The 19868-nt window shown below is 48.6% G+C and overlaps 1 protein-coding gene across 3 annotated transcripts in view; it reads left to right on the top strand.

Moving 5' to 3' along the window:
• The window catches only part of LOC144792237 (serine dehydratase-like), a 156399-nt gene that overhangs the window by 15753 nt on the left and 120778 nt on the right, over window positions 1-19868 (top strand). Inside the window, exon 2 of one of the 3 annotated variants that reach the window (XM_078667142.1) lies at window positions 9845-9908. The exons of the other annotated variants lie outside the window; for them this stretch is intronic. The gene's annotated coding sequence lies outside the window, so the exon portion shown is untranslated. The remainder of the gene's footprint in view (window positions 1-9844; window positions 9909-19868) is intronic. 3 annotated transcript variants of the gene reach the window in all.

Below are 19868 nucleotides of genomic sequence, written 5' to 3'. Positions count from 1 at the left end.
CGGCTCGTTCACTCTTTGGCTACTTATGCACACGTTGATTATTAGTATTGCACTGAATTACATTCTTCACTCTGAACTGTTTCACGAACACCCGCTGCGTAACGCGCCTTTTCCCCGAGACTGTCATCTATCTTAGTGGGGTAATTGGACCGCAAAGATACGTCACCAATGTATTTTTTAATGATTTTCAATAGGCACGTTAGGAGCACTTCACTCGTTTTCGTTCCATCTTTTATAACACGAACATGTAACCCCCTTTCATTCAATACTCAGACCATTATTGTTTCCTTTTCGTCAACAGAACTTATTCCCTGACGAAGGCATGACTGCAATGCCGAAATGCATTGGAATGTTTGAGTGCATTTACCGAATCATGATGACATCATGCAATGTACACTTGTGATTACAACGAGATGCATGGAAAAAATATCTGATTAAATATTTGAACATTCATTTTCGTTTGAACTTTACTGTTATCGTTATACTCAACTGTTAGACCTGTCTGCTTCTGGGAAGACTCTAACCATCATGATTTATTTTTGTCCCCCTTAGCCTCCCAGAGTTTCTATTTTTATTTTTACATATGTCCATCAGGGAATTTTTTAATGCTGTCAGGGGGCTAGGTGTTCCTTGGCGATGACGCCATTTTTCCCTCATAACCTGTGAGGCCTAGTCAGCCCCCTTGAAAATCTAGGGATCTCCAGAAACCTAAGATGGTGTCCACCAACTGCCATAACGGACACTACTGGAGGACAGGTCCATAGGATAACATTAGGGAACTTTCTAGAATTGACTAGAGACTTCTGCAGGTCTCAGGCCACCCTATATAAGGCCAGTGACCAGCAGCCATTTTGTGCTGATCCAAGTGTGGAGGAGTGAGGCAGTGGTGAGAGGAGGTGGACGCACTGGGAGCAGCTAGTTTGTCTTTGAGGCAGACAGTCACTACAGAGAGACGTTCCCCCTTCAACCTCTGACCAATCCCTCCCCAAACATCAACTGCTGAGAATCAGAATAAGCTACGTGTGAAGTAAGACCCTTCTAAGACTGAGCCCCAACGAATCCTGACAGGTCGCTCTGAGTAGAGGGTTTCCCTAATTGCCAATGCCCAGCGCTGCACCTACCAGCGTGGGGGAACAGCTGTGAGCCCCGTGACGTGGCTGGAGTTCCTTGTCGTGCCCTGGTGAAGTCGTGGGTCTGTGGAGCCATAAACCTCCTGAGGAGCGAGGGCGCTGCTGGAGAACATCCTTCCCCTGGAGCCGGTGAGGGAAGTGACTGAGGGAGAGCAGCGGCGCTGCTCCGATCGTCTGCGGGACCCCGGGGGCACCGGCCGCGTCAATATCACCCCAAGGCTTGGAGAGTGCAGAGGCGCTTCCGCGCATGCCCGGAGCACGTCCGCTCCTGAAGGCAAGAGGGGTAGCGTAACCGAGCAGGTCCAGGCGAGTAGCGTCCTTCCTGTGAGCGGCCGCCGGAGGAGGCGGGAGAAGAGCGAGCGCTTCCGCGCATGCCCGGTGAGGAAGTGTTTGGCCTGAGGAGAGGCGCCGAGGGAGCGTCTCCGGATCGTCGAGTGGACCGCCGCGCAGAGGGCGTTGCTTGAGGACATCCTTCCCGGTGAGGAGCAGAAAGGAGGCCAAAGCGTGGCTTCGTCTTTACCCTCCCCGCTCGAGTGTCACGGAAAGAAGCTGACGCGAGCAGGAAGGGGGGAATTGTGATCATCGTCATTCCACCGCCCCAGCCCCGAGCAAGCAGCTGGCTCGGCGGGAGGAAGAGACAGTGAGATCTTGAAACCAGAGGGAGCCTTAAGGCAGCGGTGACGCGTGGGGACTGGGACAACATCGTCCCCACGCTAAAGTAAGGAGTAGGGAATAGGGGCCCCTGGGAAGTTCTGAGAACTGGGGGTAACTTTGCTCTGATTAATAATCTCAGCTGTGGAAAGGAGGAATAAGAGCATATTACAGAATTTAAAGTCAATTAAGGCTGAGGTCTAGTTTTATATATCAGGGTATTTTCAGAATTGAATGCAGAGTGGTGATGCTGGAGACTGATGCAATGTCTTATTGAAAATAGCTACTGAAACAGGCTAATATCACTGCAAGTGGCACACTGAATCTCTAATGTGAATTTACCCTTCTGTAACCAGTGATTAAAGGAGTAGACTGGTAGAGTTAACTATAAGCAATTTCCAAATGCAATGTACCTTTGATTCTTATTTACTGACTAGGAAAAGTATTAGATGTCACTTGAGAGCTATGAGAAAAGTGTAAATTATTTGTGTACTGCTTATATTTAAAACAAGAACCAGAAAGTATATTATTTTTATAAAAGGTACTGGTATTTTCCTAAGTTTGGTGTTGTGTCTTTTATTTTAGTGGTTCATCACTGAGTTACTGTGAGTGGGTCTTGTAAGCACTTAACCAACGCCTTGAGTTTAGCTGTAACCACTACTGTGCCAGGCTACCATATGTAGGCTTGGGTAATCTAGGTCCAACATAATTGGTGTTTCAGCGGTGGGATCACGGATTTGTGCTTACACTCACTTAGTAGTAACGCAGTGCCAACCACGGGACCCCACCTGGAGTTTTCTCCCTGCGGCCCTCCTAATTTATATTTTTGATTTTTCTAAATTTACTTCTGGTGGTGGGTGGAGGTTAACCTCAGGTCACTTCGTGGTTTTCTCCTGTGAGTAATTTTATACCATGGCAAAGCTGGAGGTGAATCTTAAAGAGCTGGAAGCCAATACTGTGGCCCAACTCAGGGATTGGTGTCAGCAGAACGGGGTATTTTTTAATAAAGGTGCCAAGAAAGGAGAGTTGCTGACAAGCATAAGGGCATGGTTAGAAGCTCGTCTAAGGGAGGAACCAGAAACGGAAGTGGGTGATGGGGACACTGTTACTGAGGCTGCATTGCTGAACCAAATGGGGAGAGGGAATCTTCTGACAGGTCCCAGGCTACCTTCAAGGGCAAGCAGCAGCGTTTCAGACAGGGGCTTAACCGAAGCCGAGCTGGAAGATAGGAGGGAGGAGAGGAGGTTGAAAATAGAACTAGCCAGGATGGACATGGAAAGGGAGGATAGGAGGTTGGCGCATGAGCGAACCATCAAAGAGATGGATTTACAAGCCCTAAACCGAGGATCCCCCAAATCAGAGAATGGTGGCAGCGATACCCAGACCAACATCAAAGAACCTAGACCGTACCTACCAAAAGATATTATGGCTTGTTATGTACCCAGTGACGACATTGCTAAGTGGCTAGCCGCCTACGAGGTCTCGCTAAGGGCCCATGGGATTCTGGAAGTCCACTGGGGAGGTGGGTTATACAAATACATGCCCCCCACTGGCAGGGATACTTTGTTGGCTCTTGACCAGAGTGAACAGACCTACTATCCGGCTATGAAATCAGCGCTGCTCAAGAAGTTTGGGTTGACCCCTGAGAAATATAGGCAAAAGTTCCGGGGCAGCTACAAGCTGGGCACGCAAAACTGGGTAGATTTCTTGGACTACTCCAGGAAGGCCCTGGAGGGTTGGGTAAGAGGCAGCGAAGTAGGAGACTATGAGGGACTATATGACCTCATACTCAAGGAACACCTACTCGAGAAGTGTCTTCCCGAACTAAGACAGCATCTGGTGGACAGCAAGCTGACCAGCCCCAGGAAGCTTGCTGAGGAGGCGGACATCTGGGTTAGTACCCGGGTGTCGACTAAGGGGACTGGAGGGAATTCCCAGAAGCAAGGACAGGGCGCCCCCCAGAGGAAAGAGGGAGGGGAAACTAAGAGGGAGTTCTCAAAAGGGCCACAAAATACTTCGCAAGGAAGGGGCAGAGGATTCATCCCCAAGAGTAACCCCCCTCGCAACCCTACCCCTGGCCAAAGCCAGCAGCCAAGGGTTGTTCATTGTTTTGAGTGTGGTGGTGTGGGACACTATAAAGGAGATGTGAGATGCCCAAAAAGACCACCCCCTCCCACTGGAGGAAAAGCCCCGGGAATCACTAGTGTAGTGCTCGGGGAGGAGATACCTTTGGTTAATGGAGGGGAGCGGGCGGGTGTCACCTTAGTGTCCCTGGGAGATAAGGAGATGGTTCCCAAGACCCAGCTGCCCTCTAATACTACTAAGTATGAGCAGTGGGTCACCATCAATGGCCGTAGAGGGGAGGCTCTGAGAGACACAGGAGCCAGCATGACTATGGTAAGGAGTCAGCTGGTGTCTCCAGAGCAGGTCATCCCAGATGTACTCCATCCCGCCGTAATGGCTGACGGCAGATTGGGCCACTACCCTGTGGCTGAGGTTCCCTTTGAGTGGGGAGGGGTTGCAGGTCCACTTCGAGTTGCCGTAAGCCCTGCCGTGCCTGTTGACTGCCTGTTAGGGAATGATATGGAGCACAATGCTTGGAGGAGGGTGGAGTACCAGACTCACTCTGAGATGCTGGGACTCCCTGACTGGACTTGTGTCAGCACAAGGTCCGCGACTGCCCGAAGGGGGAGTTCATTGACGCTGGAGCCTGGAACAATGGCCCAGCCGGCTGCCAGAGAGGAGAAGGACAGGAGGCCGGAGGACCCTGCCTCGACATCTCCACCTCGTGAGACAGCTGGACCACCTGCGGAGGTGGATCTGGAGTCCACCGGGGAGAATGTTGCTTCCCTGGAAAACCTACCCATCCCAACTGAATGGCATGTGGAGGGAGGTCCTTCCCGGGAAGAGTTCTGCAAAGCTCAGAAAGAGTGTCCTACTCTCGAGGGGCTGCGGCAACAGGCCAACGCCCAGGCAGCGGGAAACATTGAAGGGAGCTACCAGATTTACTGGGAGGATGGACTCCTCTACAGTGAACCCAAGGCACCTGGCCACGGTTCAGCCAGAGCCTTGGTGGTCCCTCAATGCTTTAGAGCCTTTCTACTGGAACTGGCTCATGAGATACCATTGGCAGGACACCTAGGACAGGACAAGACCTTTGCCCGGCTTGTCCCCCATTTCTACTGGCCTCGAATGAAAGTGGCGTCGGATACATATTGTCGGACGTGTGTGTCTTGCCAAGCCAGTGGGAAAACTGGGGTGAAGCTAAAAGCTCCCCTGGAACCACTACCTGTCGTTAGCACCCCCTTTGAGAGGGTGGGCATCGACATTGTAGGGCCATTGGATCCACCAACTTCAGCTGGACACCGGTTCATACTGGTTTTGGTGGATCATGCCACCCGGTACCCAGAGGCAATACCTCTGAGGACCATCACTGCACCTGCAGTGGCAAGGGCCCTGATGGGGATCTTCACCAGAGTGGGTTTCCCCAAGGAGGTCATTTCCGACAGGGGGACTAACTTCCTTTCAGCATACATGCGGGCCATGTGGAAGGAGTGCGGCGTTACCTATCGGTTTACCACTCCCTATCACCCACAAACCAATGGTCTTGTGGAAAGGTTTAACAAAACCTTGAAAGGTATGATACGGAGTCTACCTGAGAGCCTACGGAGGAAATGGGACATCCTCCTACCCTGTCTCTTGTTTTCCTACAGGGAAGTGCCACAGAAGGGAGTGGGCTTCAGCCCCTTCGAACTTTTGTACGGGCACCCTGTAAGGGGACCTCTCAGCCTGGTGAAAGACGGATGGGAACAGACTCCCAGGAAGCTTCCCCAGGACGTGGTGAGCTACATGCTGGCCTTCCGGAGCCAAATGGCTAAGTTGTGGAAGCAGGCTTCAGACAACTTGGAGGCCAGCCAAGCAGTTATGAAAGAGTGGTATGACCACAACGCTCACCCAGTGGAACTGGAGCCTGGACAGAAAGTGTGGGTAATGGAACCTGGAGAGCTAAATGCCCTCCAGGACCGTTGGACAGGCCCCTTTGAGGTTTTGGAGAAAAAGGGGAAGTCTACCTATTTGGTGGATCTTAAGACCCCGAGGCAGCCCCTCAGGGTGCTGCATGCCAATCGTCTCAAGCCACATCATGAGAGGCCCGAGGTTGTCTTAATGCTGGTGACCGATGGAGCAGAGGAAGAAGAAAGTGAACCTCTCCCTGATCTTCTCTCGTACAAAGAAAAAGATGGATCAGTGGAGGGAGTGATTCTCTCGCCATCCCTGACTTCTGAACAGCAAAGTGATTGCCGCCAGATCCTGGAGCAATTTTCTCCCCTGTTCTCCCTTGTCCCAGGTAGGACCCACCTGTGTACCCATGACGTGGACACAGGAGACAGCCCACCTGTGAAATCTAAAATCTACCGGCTGTCGGACAAGGTGAAGGCCAACATCAAAAGTGAAGTCGCCAAGATGCTGGAGCTAGGGGTGATTGAACCTTCTGGTAGCCCATGGTCTAGCCCGGTGGTTTTGGTACCAAAAGCTGCCCCACCAGGCACCACACCTGAATTGAGATTCTGTGTGGACTACCGAGGCTTGAACTCAGTGACTAAAACTGATGCACATCCTATCCCACGGGCGGATGAGCTTATTGACCGGCTGGGAGCTGCTCAATACTTAAGTACCTTTGACCTAACTTCAGGGTACTGGCAGATTTCCCTTACCGAGGAGGCGAAGGAAAGGTCAGCCTTCTCTACACCTGAGGGACACTACCAATTTCGTGTGATGCCCTTTGGGCTCAAGAATGCCCCTGCCACTTTTCAGCGGCTGGTGAACAGGGTCCTTTCGGGAATGGAAGCTTTTTCTGCTGCATACCTGGACGACATTGCTGTCTTCAGTAGCAGCTGGGAGGACCATTTGCAGCACCTGCAAGCTGTTCTTCATGCCCTGCAACAGGCTGGCTTGACCATCAAGGCCAGCAAGTGTCAGATCGGACAAGGGTCGGTGGTGTACCTAGGTCACTTGGTGGGCAGAGGGACGGTGCAGCCCCTCCAGGCAAAGATTGAGACCATCATCGCCTGGGAGCCCCCCAAGACTCAAACAGAGGTCCGAGCCTTCCTGGGCCTCACTGGATACTACCGTCGCTTCGTGAAGGGGTATGGCACTATTGTGGCACCCCTCACTGAACTTACTTCCAAGAAGCAACCCCGACGGGTAGTCTGGACGGAGGCTTGCCAGCGAGCCTTCATGACCTTGAAACAAGCATTGTGTTCCGCTCCCATTCTCAAGGCCCCTGATTTTGCTAGAGAATTCATTGTCCAAACAGATGCGTCAGAACATGGCATTGGAGCAGTGTTATCGCAGCTAAATGATGAGGGCTTGGATCAACCCGTGGTCTTCCTGTCCAGGAGACTACTCCCCAGGGAAAGGAGGTGGAGTACAATTGAGAGAGAAGCCTTTGCGGTGGTTTGGGCTCTGAAGAAGCTGCGACCCTACCTGTTTGGTTCGCACTTCCTAGTTCAGACTGACCATCGCCCCCTTCGTTGGCTGATGCAAATGAAGGGGGAGAATCCCAAGTTGCTAAGGTGGTCCATCTCCCTACAGGGAATGGACTTTAGGGTGGAACACCGACCTGGGGCAGACCATGCCAACGCAGACGGTCTATCCAGGTATTTCGGCCTTAGTGATGAGGACTCCCAAGGGGTTGGGTAGTTCTCCCCACTTTCAGCTGGGGGGGACGCGTGTTAGACCTGTCTGCTTCTGGGAAGACTCTAACCATCATGATTTATTTTTGTCCCCCTTAGCCTCCCAGAGTTTCTATTTTTATTTTTACATATGTCCATCAGGGAATTTTTTAATGCTGTCAGGGGGCTAGGTGTTCCTTGGCGATGACGCCATTTTTCCCTCATAACCTGTGAGGCCTAGTCAGCCCCCTTGAAAATCTAGGGATCTCCAGAAACCTAAGATGGTGTCCACCAACTGCCATAACGGACACTACTGGAGGACAGGTCCATAGGATAACATTAGGGAACTTTCTAGAATTGACTAGAGACTTCTGCAGGTCTCAGGCCACCCTATATAAGGCCAGTGACCAGCAGCCATTTTGTGCTGATCCAAGTGTGGAGGAGTGAGGCAGTGGTGAGAGGAGGTGGACGCACTGGGAGCAGCTAGTTTGTCTTTGAGGCAGACAGTCACTACAGAGAGACGTTCCCCCTTCAACCTCTGACCAATCCCTCCCCAAACATCAACTGCTGAGAATCAGAATAAGCTACGTGTGAAGGAAGACCCTTCTAAGACTGAGCCCCAACGAATCCTGACAGGTCGCTCTGAGTAGAGGGTTTCCCTAATTGCCAATGCCCAGCGCTGCACCTACCAGCGTGGGGGAACAGCTGTGAGCCCCGTGACGTGGCTGGAGTTCCTTGTCGTGCCCTGGTGAAGTCGTGGGTCTGTGGAGCCATAAACCTCCTGAGGAGCGAGGGCGCTGCTGGAGAACATCCTTCCCCTGGAGCCGGTGAGGGAAGTGACTGAGGGAGAGCAGCGGCGCTGCTCCGATCGTCTGCGGGACCCCGGGGGCACCGGCCGCGTCAATATCACCCCAAGGCTTGGAGAGTGCAGAGGCGCTTCCGCGCATGCCCGGAGCACGTCCGCTCCTGAAGGCAAGAGGGGTAGCGTAACCGAGCAGGTCCAGGCGAGTAGCGTCCTTCCTGTGAGCGGCCGCCGGAGGAGGCGGGAGAAGAGCGAGCGCTTCCGCGCATGCCCGGTGAGGAAGTGTTTGGCCTGAGGAGAGGCGCCGAGGGAGCGTCTCCGGATCGTCGAGTGGACCGCCGCGCAGAGGGCGTTGCTTGAGGACATCCTTCCCGGTGAGGAGCAGAAAGGAGGCCAAAGCGTGGCTTCGTCTTTACCCTCCCCGCTCGAGTGTCACGGAAAGAAGCTGACGCGAGCAGGAAGGGGGGAATTGTGATCATCGTCATTCCACCGCCCCAGCCCCGAGCAAGCAGCTGGCTCGGCGGGAGGAAGAGACAGTGAGATCTTGAAACCAGAGGGAGCCTTAAGGCAGCGGTGACGCGTGGGGACTGGGACAACATCGTCCCCACGCTAAAGTAAGGAGTAGGGAATAGGGGCCCATGGGAAGTTCTGAGAACTGGGGGTAACTTTGCTCTGATTAATAATCTCAGCTGTGGAAAGGAGGAATAAGAGCATATTACAGAATTTAAAGTCAATTAAGGCTGAGGTCTAGTTTTATATATCAGGGTATTTTCAGAATTGAATGCAGAGTGGTGATGCTGGAGACTGATGCAATGTCTTATTGAAAATAGCTACTGAAACAGGCTAATATCACTGCAAGTGGCACACTGAATCTCTAATGTGAATTTACCCTTCTGTAACCAGTGATTAAAGGAGTAGACTGGTAGAGTTAACTATAAGCAATTTCCAAATGCAATGTACCTTTGATTCTTATTTACTGACTAGGAAAAGTATTAGATGTCACTTGAGAGCTATGAGAAAAGTGTAAATTATTTGTGTACTGCTTATATTTAAAACAAGAACCAGAAAGTATATTATTTTTATAAAAGGTACTGGTATTTTCCTAAGTTTGGTGTTGTGTCTTTTATTTTAGTGGTTCATCACTGAGTTACTGTGAGTGGGTCTTGTAAGCACTTAACCAACGCCTTGAGTTTAGCTGTAACCACTACTGTGCCAGGCTACCATATGTAGGCTTGGGTAATCTAGGTCCAACATTGGGACATATAAGGCAGAGGTTGTAGGGCATTATATGTCCCTCCCTCCCCTTGGCTGATATCATAACTGGGCCAGGAGCATCTTTTCGAAATTTGGAATATGCTAGCCCCAAAAAATCTATCTTAAATCGCTGTCTAACAGCATGATGATCCGAGGTAATGAACATCATATACCATAGTCGAGGGCGACCCCACCTTCTTTATGCCTTCGTAGAGTTGGGACATGGAGCCTGCAAATTAAAAACCAAGTTTTATGATTGTCTTCAGATATCATTACATACACTGAGTCTGACATTTATCAAATGTTGAAATTGTCTTTCTCCGTATGTCTCACAGAGCGGGGCCTCTCTATCCGAGCCGTTGCCGGGTGAGGTGAGGCTTGACTCCCACACAGTGCTGGGTGAGTTGTTCTTCTCTTTAAATATTATATTACTCAGATTACCTGATTTTGACTTCATCTAAGTCATGTTTTTGACTGGCTCTCATTGAGCTGTCGCTAGAAGTGTATTAACACCACGTGAACTTGACCTCCACACCTTTTTGATTCAAAAGTTTGTACAATGTATGCAATATCAGCTTTTTCTTTCCTCATTTTTCGTAGGAGAGGATTGGTCTCTGCATGGTTGATCTACCAGATACGGTAGGGTGGCTTACCCAGCCACATGACTTAACTTACCATAACAACCGTGCCATATAGTTTGTTTTGATTTCCTAATTTTTCTATATAGTGAACACAATAGATGTTGCAGTAGCCGTTTTCACAGATTGGCCCTGACGAATGCCTGTAAAACTATACACCAAAGGCAGAAACATGTTGGCCTAATTCTTAGATGCTTACCTGACAGTGATATTGTCACACTGTTGCCACATCTGTTTTAAATCTGACGTCCAGGGAGATACCAATAAAAAATATTTTTTCTACCTTGACCGTCATTTTAACCACGCACTTTTTCTTGAGCACTGCACCCTATCAGTACCACTCGCAGTGAGGACTCATCTTCTTTCAGCATGGAAACTGTTGGCACTGATAGAGCGCGCGGGTCACCCGACCAATAATTTCGCCACTTCCGGCTTCGGGCCCATATATTTCAAATCACCATATACATTGATCGGATGACCTCACGGTCTGCTATCAGATATTTGTGAGTCCCCCTCGTTATTCCTCAGAGTACCCGACTTACCATCCACCGATGCGGGTACCTATGACCACAATGGATCAGGGAGCTAGCTGTAAAAGGAAAGGCAGCAAAATACAAACCCAACAAATAACCTTCAATACCTTGTAAAATGACCACGGACAACTGGAAGTTTTAAAATCTTTATCTAATTTAGTAAAATTCTGAAATCATCAAATTCACAGTAATTAAACAATCGATAATCAGAATAACAGAAAGTACATAGCTGAATAGCAAATAAGTCAGTGCAACCATTTATAAACTAATGGAACCAGGACACAATTAAAATAAAGGATCAGGAATTAGAACGTTTAGGATGAATCACTAAAGATGGGATAGGCTTTGATTAGGACTAGTATTCTAGAATTATCTCAAAAATATAAGACAGGAGTTTGGGACATTTATATAACTATAGGAGAGTCTATAGAGAGAGAGAGACACGCTATGCTTTAAGGCAAAAGTGCTTTAGACAATTTAAGTAGGGAGGTTCTAGACCATATCAGGAAATGACAAACTGCAATGCAAAATATAATTTCTAACAGATAGGGTAACATAGGAACACGTTATGAAACAAATGCAAATGACTTTATGATTCAATGGTTGCGAGAAAAAGCATGGAAAATGAATTCACGTGCAAAGATATGTCTTTATTGAAGCAAAAGACAGAAAAATAGAAAGGTGCAGTTTCAGGAGATTCAGAGCAATATTTACCTAGACTGGTGTGAAAACCAAACCCTGGCCACGGGTCAGTTAAGGACAGGAAACCCTCAAGGAAGGATACCCCTCGAATGGACAGCAGGTGCAGAATGGACACCCAGGACAGGACAGGAAACCCTCAGATTAGGAATCAGGACAGGACCTCTCGGACAGGACCCTCAGGACAGGACCAGCACCCGCAGTTCGGAAGCAACGCCTGCGCTCCACCCTCTCTGCAGTTATCGATCAAGACCCCGATTGGGTCAGCGAACTCCCAGCAAAGTGCTCCGCCAGCACTTTAAGGTTTAGTAAAACCTTAGTCTATGGTCAAATTTCGGACAGAGTGCTCCGCAGCTCTCTGTATCTTCAGTCACCTATTGAGTGCGTTGGGTCAGTGACAGGTCAGCTAAACCAGACAAGTCGGACAATTTCCCTAGGTGAACCCAGGGTAGATATACTGTTTTGGGACGGTGTACCACCCCCCAATGTTGCAAAGTGTCAGAATCCCTCAATTTGGATTGGTCCTAAGGTAGGGTCTGGGTAACACACCAATCAGAATAGACTATTTGGAGGCCTACTTTGCATCTCTGGGTACCGCCTAGCGAGATTGGGGTTCCCATGAGAAAGCCGCAGAGAATACAATGAGAAGAACACATTTCGTTACATTAGAACATAATCATGATGCTTCTGCTGGGTGAAGGTGCTCTTTTCCCAGGGTGGCTCTGGCATCAACCTTCTTTGGCCTGAGTTCAATGCCAATGGCTGCTTCTAGATTCTGCGCAGAAATACCCTCCAAGATGGACTCTCCAGCCCAGCACCCCTCCGAGTCGAGGATACATGAAAAGTAAGCGAAAACAAATTAAAACATAGAAGTGACGGTATGAAAAACACATCATGGGTTGTGTACTTTAAACTTATCATTATAAAATTATACTATGCAGTTTAAGTGTTAGCAACATATACACACTCACAAGAGCATCACCACGTTATTCACGAGAGCTGTGTATTACGCATGCGCACCCTTTCCCACCAAACTTATAACTACGTCAGGTCACGTGAGTGTGACTGACGCATGTGCAGAAGCCATTTACCAAGCGGCGGCCATGTTTTAGAGACATGGATTAGTTGTATTAGAAATACACGTACGCAAGCTTCCTCTACCTCGTTTGAATATAAAAATAAAAGATTAGTAAGACGTACAAATTCTATTAATTGATTACACATAGGCGAGGTTCATGACTCGAGCAAGTCGCGATGCGAAGCTTGCTCTATCAATCCCCTCTTTGATGATATTTACTATCATCACAAAAATAATGGAACCAGATGCCAACTTCTTCACACTTTATACAGCTCTATCTCTTCCAACAAACGATCCAGCTTCTCTTTTTCATTTTTGGTAGGGTGAGAATTTTTCACCTTTTTGTATATCTGATTATTCATTTCCTCTAATTCAAGCTCATCCACACTTCGTTTCACTCCTCTGGCATTCACTTGATGCTTTCTGGTGTGCTTACGGCATTTGCAACAGACAAATATGAAAAATAGGATAAGACCTATAATTCCAATTGGCATCAGTACCTTGAACAATAAGCTTTTACCTAAACTAGCAAACCAATGACCTACATTTGAGAGACCATCTACCAGTCTCTTCCAGGCACTGTCAACCTCGAGTGGTTTGAGTTCCTTTTCCAAATTAGTAATGTTTTTCACATATCTTTTGAGCTGCACACTTTTGTCCGGAATATAAGTGCAACAATGTTGCGCCTTCAACATCCGGCAGACTCCGCCCTCTTTTGCTAATAAGGTGTCAAGAGCAAGTCTGTTCTGCAAAACCATTGATCTGATCGCAACCATTTCGGTATTGACCAGCAGAAATCCATGAGCTGTGTCAGTAGACAACACATCCACTATAGTGGACAATTTGCAAATTCTGTGAGTGTTCAGAACCACTCCCACTCCAGGTATCAGTGCACTGAAAATACTACCCATTATTTCACCTACGCTTTCTCTTTTACTACGCACTAAGCCATTAGTATTTTCACTGCTTCCAGCAACTTCATTCACATGGTATATTTTTGGGAAGACAATGCCAAAGTGCAGCTTCCATACCAGTGATCCGGCAATTTGAAATAAGCCTTGTCTCCACATATATAATAAATTCCAGGAAACACAGGCTCTGACCCATTTTTGAAACCCCATCCTCCAATTACCTTGTAATTATGTTCACATTCACTTGAACCAATGAAAATGTTATTATAATAGCTAGTCTTCTCGCGGTGAAGACATAGCTTTCCTTTCTTTTCAAAATCCAGCAACAGAGCAGGTCCCGCCCCACCCTTTGAGGTGCCTTCCATGTCCTCAGCCCATTTTGGTGTTTTCTGTTTTTCGTCATCTGCCTTTCTTTTTATTTTTATTCTCCTCTTCTCTGCCATGTTCAGGAAAATCTTTTCCTGCTCACGCAAAGAGCAGGTCAAGTTATCTCTGTGTGCGTCACCTATGTCTATATTACCTATAGTCAGAAAGTATTCGCCCATATAGCGAGTAACGTCACTTTTGGTATGTACAGGATTCAGGTTCCCACGTATAGGAAGTTCAGAAAAGATCACGTCATTGTTAGAGTAATAGTACTGTAACGGTCCTCTTTTGTAAAATAAACTTGCTAAAATACTACAGGATATTCCGTATGTCAGGGGCAAGTGATGGTATGTCACGCCTTCAGCCACAGAGGTAGGTAGCTTCATGCAGACATAGCAATCTTCAATTTCCATAGTCTCTACATAGTGTATTAACAAGTTTGCGAAAACATTTAAATGTGTCTTGTTTCTAACTCCGTGGTAATGTAGTCCTTCCTCATCTGATGCTTCTAAGTCTCGTTTTGTCTGTCTGAGTGCTTTTTCATGTCTTTCTACACTTCGTGTTGTCAGTTCTTCAGTGTCGGTAATCTGAGTAGGGTCAATATTAGTATTCTTTCTCACCGCAAAAGGATGAAAACTGTCAGTCCTATCCAAACTAATATCACTATAATTATACTACATACACATACCTTGCAGCATGTTTTGCAACAACTGCGACTAGGTCTACCACTCACGTTTGAATCAGACATTTTGGCTCAGAAGAAGTTTCTCGACCCCTCTTTGTCTCTTTGCACCAGTAGCCTACTTTGTGCAAATTCACGGTGGCTCGTCTTCTTCTTCGGCAGAGTACTCAGCGACTGGCTCTCCGTCGCTTTCGTCAGTTATATCAAGATCCTCAAATTCTTCCAAAACGAGCGTCCATTCAGGAGACTTATACTTTTTGTTTTGTCTTTTTATTCGATCGCTCCTTCTTTTGGAAGTGTCTTCTGGTTGTTCTGCTATGCGAGAACTTCTCCTTTCTTCTGCACGTTTTTCTTCTACCGTTTTTATCCTCAGTCTCAATTTCTTTATGAATCCAGGCTCAATGTGCTTTCTTTTCTTAAGCCTTTTAGTTGGTACTGGGATTTCGTTTTCTTTTATTGCCCTTTTATTTTCATTTGCTTGTGGCAATGCCGCTTCTTTTTCTTCCCTTCCTATCTGACTAGTTCCAGGGCTCGTATCTATTTCTTCTGCCTGGTTACTAAACTGGCCTTGTTCAGGAGAGTTTTGCCTTTGCTTTTCAAATGTCTCTGTTTCTGTTTCCTGAACACGTTCTTCTAACCCTGTCTGATCCTGTTCGAGCACTTCGATCCCTTGATTTTCTTCTGCTTGAACTATTACACTATGTCTAGTCTGTTCCTTTTCGACATCAGGAGTCAGTGGAGGTGTATCAATTACTTGCTCAGTCCCTGTCTGACCTTCTCCTTCCTCAGGTTTGATGTGAATCTCAATAGTCTGAGGTTCTTCGCCTGTGCCTTGCTTTTCCTCTCTATTCCACTCTCTACCTTCCAAAATTCGCTCTCTTGTTCTGATGGGGTCTTCGGTGAGGTCAATCAAGGGTATCCACTCATCTGGCCATATGCTCGGCAGCTCGTCATCAGCTACTTCTGGACCAACTTCTGGGAACCCCTCAGCAGGCTGGACTCTTGGTAGTTCGTCATCAACTACTCCTGGACCAACGTCTGCGGACCCCTCAGCTTGACTGGTACTGGGCTGTACGTTGTCAGTTGTTTCTGGTCTTGCTTCTGCAGGCCCCTCTGCTGGACGGCCTTCTTCTCCAGGCTCCTCATCAGGTAGTACCTTCTGGGTGTGGCTGGCGTGGATCCAATGGGGAACACCTGCACACTTCACTGCTGTGGTCATCACCAGGATTACTTAACGCTTCTGTCCCCACCTTGGTTCCAGGCAGCTCGACCGAGTATGCTTCTTTATTTTGACCCAGTCCCCTGGAACCAGTTTGTGGAGAGGAGTCGTTGGATTGGTGACGGCGTCTTCTCCGATCTGGCGAGAGATATAACGTACTTGGTCACCTAATCTCTTGCAGTATTCAAGCACCAAATCATCAGTAATACTCAACAGTTTGCTTCCTGGTACCCACGCTTGTCTCATCACTCTTCCCATCAGGATTTCATGTGGGCTCAGGCCTGTCTTCCGGTCTGGAATACTTCGGAGTCCCATCAGAACCAGAGGCAGGGCCTTTACCCAGGTCATGCCAGATGCATCACACAATTTTGCTAGTCTTGTTTTGATAGTCCCGTTTATTTGTTCCACTACTCCAGAAGCCTCTGGATGATATGCACAGTGGAGTTTTTGCGAGATCCCAAATGCCTTACAGAGTTGGTCGATCACATCATTCTGAAAATGTCGGCCTCTATCTGATTCAATAGTGACTGGAACCCCGAATCTAGGTATCAGTTCTTTTAGTAAACACTTTGCTACTGTCAGTGCGTCACTTTGGGGAGTAGGGTAAGCTTCCACCCACTTTGAAAATAGGCAGACAATGACTAGGACATAACGCTTCCCCTCACAACGTGGCATGGTGATGAAATCAACCTGTATTCTCACAAAGGGACCCCCTGACCTCCCAATTTTCCCTAGTTCCACCATTGTTCTCTTGCCTGGATTCATCTGTTGACATGACAGGCACCTCTGGCAGAGGGACTCTGCTACTTTCCTGAACTTTTTGCTGTACCAAGTCTGTTGGAATACCAGAATCATGGCGTCCCTACCAATGTGTGATCCCTCATGTATCAATCTCGCCATTGTGCCAAGCAAGTGTCTGGGTAACACAGGCATACCATTTGGGCCCAAGATTAAGCATGGGCGGATTTTGCGGATCCACGATTCGCGGATCCAGCGGATTCACGGATCGTGGATCCGCAAAATCCGCGGATTCAGCGGATTTGCGGATTTGGGGGCGGGGCTTCCTCGAGCGTGTGGGCGGGGCCAAACGGACGGGGCTTCCACGCGAGCGCACATGCCTCTTGTGTGTCTAAAAGGTGACAGACCGATCAGAGCAGCAGATTAAGAGACAGAAGCCCCTGGTCACAGGAACAGCACGGGGGTTGCGCTCGTGAAAGTCAAAGATGCCCAGCCTCCCGTTTTTTTTTGGGCTGCTGAATGAGTCACTGCATTTGCGCTTCAACTAGTTCCAGCGACCAAGTGTGTGTCACTATGCAATCGCGCCGAAGTGCGCAGGGGTCCCTTGAGTGAAATGTCCATCATAGTGGGTAAATGGCGGGAAGACGGTGCACACCTCGAGTGTGTGGGCGGGGCCAAACGGACAGGGCGTCCATGCGAGCATGCCTCTTGTGTGTATAAAAGGTCAGAGACCGATCAGAGCAGCAGATTTATTATTTAATTTTGCCAGGACCGTCGTGCCCGAATGAACCCTGCCCTTCATATTTATTCAAGAAGACACCACTGTTGAAGTAATTTACGATGGCGCCGGCAAGCTGCCAGCGCCATCCTGCAAAAGTTACTTAATTAGCTTCAACAGGAAGCTCCAACTGCTAAAATAAAGCAGGCGCTCGAGCCCCTGCTGTATCTTATCTGTTAGAGCTTCCTGTTGAAGCTAATTAAGTAACAATTGCAGGATGGGCGCTGGCAGCTTGCCGGCGCCATCGTTAATTAGGCGCGCTTGAACTTTTGACCGCAAAATCCGCTCCGATCGCGGATTGCGGATTTTCGGCAAATCCGCGAGAGTTCGCGGATCGCGGATTTGCCGAAAATCCGCAAAATCCGCGATCGGAGCGGATTTTGCGCTCATGCTTACCCAAGATGACACCATCCTCACGTCTTGGTCTACACCCTTCTTCCTTCCACTTCTCTCTCTCTTGCCAGGGTGTCGCCTGCTGCCATTCTCTCACTTCATCCCATGTAGGCACTTCTTCAAACACTCGAAGTTGGCAGCTGGTTCCGGGCCCCCCCCCGTTTTGGATTTATGATCAATCGATCCCTGGCACATAATTGTGCCACTCGATCAGCGAAATCATTTCCCAATGATACAGGGTCAAAGTCCTTCTTATGGGCAACACACTTGACCACTGCCAATTCTTTTGGTAATTGGATTGCCTCTAAAAGGTCTTGAACAACTTTTCCATTTCGAATAGGGGTACCTGATGAAGTCAGGAACTCCCTCTGTAGCCATAATTGGCCAAAGTCATGCACAACTCCAAAACAGTACTGACTGTCAGTATACACTGTTAGGCGTACGTTTTTCCCCAATTTGCAAGCTTTTATCATAGCGATCAATTCGGCTACTTGTGCAGACTTTACTTCAAATAAATAACCTGCTTCTACAATTTTGGTTAAGGAGACTACCGCATAGGCAGCACTCAGGCCTCCTTGTTCATGTCTTAGGCATGAACCATCCACAAACAATTCCATGTCATGTTTAGGCAAAGGTGTTTCTTAAATTTTTTTGTATTTTTTTGTATTTGTGGTATACTTATAGAGCGCAAACCTGTCACCCAAAGGGTATCCTGGCGCTTTGAACCATAGACCAACAGATTACAGCAGCTTAGCCTGTCCTGGGGAAGAGATGAGTTTTTAGCGCCTTCCTGAAGGCTGGGAGATCCTCAAGATTCCTTAGAGATATCGGCAGGGAGTTCCAGAGCTTGGCCGCCGCTACTCTAAAGGATCGGCCGCCCATCCTCACTCTCTGGAAACGCGGAACTACAAGTAGCCTAGAAGAAGAGGAGCGTAAGGCTCGAGATGGAAGGTACCAAGCGAACATCTTCCGCAAAGAGACCGGGCCAAGGCCATGGATAGCCCTGAACACGATGCAAGCTGCTTTATAATGCACGCGTAGATGAACCGGCAACCAGTGAAGTTCCTGAGGCGCTGCCGTGGATGAACTGTAGTAGGGACGTGAGAGGGCGAGTTTGGCAGCTATGTTTTGCACCCTTTGTAGCTTACCCAGTAGTGTTATCGGGGCCTCCAGAAGTAGTCTGTTACAGTAGTCGAGTCGACTTAGGATGGTACTCCGTACTACTTCTGGTCTGGCTTGCTCAGGAAGAAAGGGCAAGACTTTGCGCAGCATGCGAATCAGCATCATGCACGTCGAGGTGACCTTATTTACGTGCAGATCTAACTGCAAGTTGGGCCCGAAGCTAACGCCCAATTTCCGTGCTGATGGTGCAGCTGACACCGTCTCAAAAAAAGACGGGGGCCAGAAGTCATCTGGAAGAGACCGAGGGATTCGGTCGTTGGAACAATATAGGACCTCTGTCTTAGTCCCATTAAACTGCAACGAGTTTAATCGGAGCCATTCCGCTGTGGCCTGCATGCAACGATGGAAAGTTTCCAAAGGGACTGCATCCTGTCCCTCCAGTGAAAAGACCAGCTGGGTATCGTCCGCATAGTTAAATGCGGAGATCCCAAATGATTTAATAAGCTGGACCAGAGGGCGGAGGTAGATATTAAAGAGTATAGGGCTGATGGCAGAGCCCTGAGGTACTCCTTGTCCTACTCTCCGCTCCTCTGAGCTGAAGGGGGGGAGCGATACCCGTTGTTGACGATTGTCCAAGTAGGAGATCAGCCAGTCCCTGGCCTTATCTTTAACCCCGCATTCTTCCAGCCTCCTAATCAAGGTTGGATGGCTGACCGTGTCGAACGCGGCCGACATGTCGAGCAGCACCAAGAAGGCTGCCCGACCACTGTCGACTCGCGTCCGAAGATTGTCTAACACGGTCACTAGCGCAGATTCCGTCCCATGAGCTGGGCGGAAACCAAATTGCGTTTCATCCAGCCAGGTGTTCCCTTCTAAGAAGCCGGACAGAGTGCGGGTAACCAGTTTTTCCATGATTTTAACTGGAAAGGGAAGCAGGGAAATTGGCCGGTAGTTGGTAAGACAGGCAGGGTCGAGCGTAGGTTTTTTTAAGAGCGGGGAGACCACTGCCTTCTTCCAGCAATCTGGTACAGTCCCTGATTCAAACGACTGGCAGCAGATGGAGTGCAGAGGCTGAAAGAGTTCCTCCTGAAACACCCTCCAGAATTTAGGAGGGAGAGGGTCAAGAGGCGAACCAGATGAAATCGTAAGTGCCAGACTGCCAAACTCCTCCAAAGAGGGCAGGGGAAAGCTATTCAACTGGG

This window comes from Lissotriton helveticus, chromosome 11 (genome assembly GCF_964261635.1).
Source record: "Lissotriton helveticus chromosome 11, aLisHel1.1, whole genome shotgun sequence".
NCBI lineage: Eukaryota > Metazoa > Chordata > Amphibia > Caudata > Salamandridae > Lissotriton > Lissotriton helveticus.
Note: the sequence above shows the minus strand (reverse complement) of the source record. Positions and strands in the feature narration are given on the sequence as shown.